This window comes from Uranotaenia lowii, unplaced genomic scaffold (genome assembly GCF_029784155.1).
Source record: "Uranotaenia lowii strain MFRU-FL unplaced genomic scaffold, ASM2978415v1 HiC_scaffold_821, whole genome shotgun sequence".
Lineage (NCBI taxonomy): Eukaryota > Metazoa > Arthropoda > Insecta > Diptera > Culicidae > Uranotaenia > Uranotaenia lowii.
This window is the reverse complement of record NW_026598780.1, coordinates 3236-7019: the sequence shown is the minus strand read 5'-3', so window position 1 is coordinate 7019 and position 3784 is coordinate 3236. Positions and strand designations below refer to the sequence as shown.

The following is a 3784-nucleotide window of genomic DNA, read 5'->3' as shown; positions in this document are numbered from 1 at the left end:
CACATTATGCTGTTCACGAATATTCAGAATGAAATCAACATCGGCACGCTAAGAATGCATTTTTTGCATAATGCTGAATTTGTGAGAAATTAAAATGGGAATCCTCTCGATTCTCGAAACGATTCACTTCCCCTGAAGTCTGGGAAAATATTTCAACGAATATAACATCTGAACGAACTATGACAAAAATATGACAAATGAAAAAGTGATAAATGACCGAACTTTGAAAAAAAAACACGACAAATGTTGTAAAAAAAACATGAGAAATATGCCAGAAATATGTCAAATATTACAAAATTATGACAAAAATATGGCAAAATTGAACAATAATTTCACAAATATGACAAAATTAGGCAAGAAAATGACAAAAACTTGACAAAACTAAAATAAAGACAAATATTTGGCAAAAAATTTACAAATATGGCATGATTATAACAAAAAAATTGCAACAAAGTTATCAAAATCTGACAAAAAATTATGACAAATGTGGTAAAAAATGACTAATGCATAAGTTTTAGAACAACCGTCCTATTTCACAGGAATTTCAGCCGTCAACCGGGTATAATCGCGCTTTTTATAGTTTATCCTTTTTTATATTGTGCGTAATGTCGTGAGGATTGATAGTTTCGAAATACCGAAAGAGAAAAAAGAAACCATTTGTAACCAAGAACTTGAGGTAAAAAGCTTTTTTAAACATTTTTTTATATTCTTGCGGGATTCACGATCGACATCTTTCCACGATCGATTCCAGTGAAATGGTGTAAGATACCATGCAGCCGATGTTTTTGATGGGACGATGGTCTAATTTATGGCCAACCCGCTGTAAACATTAGCGTGTTAAATCTGGAAAAACGTTGAACGGACCGGGTTAAAGCTTGGTCGGTGCAAGAATTTATACGTCCGGTTAACTGCAGCTTGATCAAATGTCTCAATCTTATGCATTCATCCATAAAATGAGGATAAATTTCTGCTCAAAGTTTGTATTTTGTTATTATTATTGAAATAAAATAAAAATCAAAATATTTGAAAATATCAATTCACATTAAAAAAAAACGAAGCTTGTTTTTTTCCTAAACACGGTTATTTTTCAATTGCTTCAGATTTTGTTAAAGGATAAAAAATAACCGAAAATACTCCTAGAGAATTTTATCATGGGTTTTCTATGAATACACGTTAAATGAGTTAACTCGGGAAAACTTCGATTATGTTTATTTTTCAAGCATAATTGGTTCAAAATGATTAAGCGTGTAAGCCGAAAAAAGAAAAAAAAATGACGAAATTTTTCCATCATCCGAACAACAACAGCGAGAAAACCGTCGAAATGGCATAGGCGAGGCAATTCTTCGGAACCAGCATCTTCAACAGCAAGCCCATCAGGTTTTCGCAGGCCAGTAGCTTTCAAGGTAGGTTTGGAAGTTTTTAACTACCCGTAAAACTACTTAAAACCGGCTGGGGAAGCAACATTTTTTCCTTGACTAGCGATTTTCCTGAGCCTACATTTTCCAACAACTATTTTTTTTAAATTTCAGATGCTGGTTCAGCCAATGCTTTCCGCTCACTGCTGCTTTGCAAATCACCGTTAATGGAGTCGATCGAGTTATCTTTAGCGAAGAACTCCCGGTTGTTGGCCGTCAGGAAACGCGTCGGCTCGTCCAGGGCGTAGCTGCCTGTCATTTTTCCACATCCTGTACACGACGAACATCGCCACCAGGATGTTGCAGAGTAGACCGACTAAGGCACCCGGCTGCGCGAAGATGCTCGATGTTCAGTGTTCAGTGCTCGCTGGCGTTTATGATCAGAGCGCAGATGCCGTTCTTCCGGTGCTGACTGTCGTGCCCGTCCGTTGGCGTGATATGTCTAGCCAAATCCAGGCCGTCGGAAAATTAACGTATTCGGTCGAAGGAGCAAACGGCTCTATCGGATTCCTCGAAGCTGCAACAAATTGAGTGTCAGATCGATCCGGAATAACAATGTAAGCAATGCTTAAGAGAACATTAGTGGGTAAATCTTTAAACGGAAAAATGTCACAACTGAATGATTTGCTCAGCCACGAGTTGTGTTCAATGAAAATAAAATTTTTGAAAAATATTTATGTTTCTAAGTTAGTTTTTATTATCGAACAAAACCTAAAATCCCTATAACTTCGGTGAGACTGGCCTCAATAGAATATTAAATGATTCATTATTCCTCAAATAAGATTCTGTAAAACCTGAAGTAAAACTAACATCTTTAAAAAAAAACTACACATCCATATATTTTTTTTCTAAGTTTTCAAGAATTCAGTTCAATCCGAATTAAAATTTAGTGAATAACGTTGGAATCTGTTCGCCATCCGATTTAGTAAACTTTCGGCCAACCACTGCCTCATCTTTCGGTATTCGTTACTGATAAGCTTTCTTTTTAGAGTCAGCGATTATACTGGTGCCGCTGGGTGTGACGTTTACTTACGGGACCTACTCGTGTGACTACCGGGTCGCATGAGGTGGAATGCGCCAATGAAATAGAGGCTCTTGATATTTAGCATTAAAGAATTTAAATTAACGAAATAATTAATGTTTGCTAAAAATCTACGAAAATAAACACTGCATATGCATGCTGCAAATGGCACCTTTGCCGCCGTCCGAAGAGTAAACAAACCGGAAAAAATCGAAAAGTTTTTTGCGATTTTAACAATTTTCACCACCTCGTTCGGTATCAACACCGAGCGCAAAAGATGCGGGAAGTTAACAGAAATCTTTAGAACTCTTAAAAAAGTGTGCCACCCTCACCAACAAAATTAAAAAAATGTAAGTCGATTTTTTTCCATACTAAATTTTACCAAAAAGAACCAATTTGATCAGCGCTACCTGTTAGTGAATAGTGAACTAAGTTATCAAAAATCATACGCCATTGAAAACTCGGAAGTACATCCCATCGTAATCAAACTTCAGTCGGAACTCCCCGCAACATTATTTTTTTTTGGTAATTTCTATATTTGAAACAGCTCAGAATTGTTATCACGACTAGAAACGTAATCTTTGATTAGAACTCCCAAAGCAATCAAACTTCAGTCGGAACTCCCATCACGACTGGAAACTCAAGCCTCTGATTGGAACTCTCATCGCATTTAAACTTCTGTCGGGACATTCATCATGACTGGAATCTCAAGCTTTGATTGGAAATCCCATTTAATCACACTTCGGTCGGAACCTCCACCTCGACTGGAAAGCTCGAGCCTTTGATTGGAATTCCCATCGCAATCACACTCCTGAACTCCAACTCCAGAGTCGGAACTCCCATCTCGACTGGGAACTCAAGCTTTTGATTCGATCTCTCATGATGAGAGTCTCATCGCAATCAAACTTCAGTCGACACTCATATCTCGACTGGAAAAACTCGAGCCTTGATTGGACCTCTCATCTCCAGTTCGCGCGTTCTCTCAGAAATCGACAGAGCATGCAAAAAATTGAGAGTTGAGTCACCGAACTTAGAATAAAACGGTTAATTTCGGCGACACTCCAAGAACGCAAATATTCTCATTCGGTTTGTCCTGCCGAGATACCTAGAGGCAACGAATAGGAATGCGTACATGCGAAATCAGTTTGAATCGTACTCTCGACGCACGGTGTGCTCGCATTTTATCCCCGTGTTTTTTATGTGTGCTTTCAATCGTAGCAGTCGACATCTCAGGCAGGCAAACACGCGTCTCGAAGGGAAACATACCAACACGATTCGGATTGTGTTCGTGTGTTTCTCTGGAGAGCGTGTCTTAGATTATTTCGTCCCTCTCTGCCGATTAGATGAT

At 38.3% G+C, this 3784-nt stretch overlaps 1 long non-coding RNA gene across 1 annotated transcript; it reads left to right on the top strand.

Moving 5' to 3' along the window:
* The first annotated feature begins 1292 nt into the window (after positions 1-1292).
* Positions 1293-2088, top strand: LOC129760907 (uncharacterized). The gene is made up of 2 exons (XR_008740403.1): positions 1293-1403; positions 1530-2088. It is a non-coding gene; the product is annotated as an uncharacterized LOC129760907 (long non-coding RNA).
* Positions 2089-3784: the final 1696 nt, after the last annotated feature.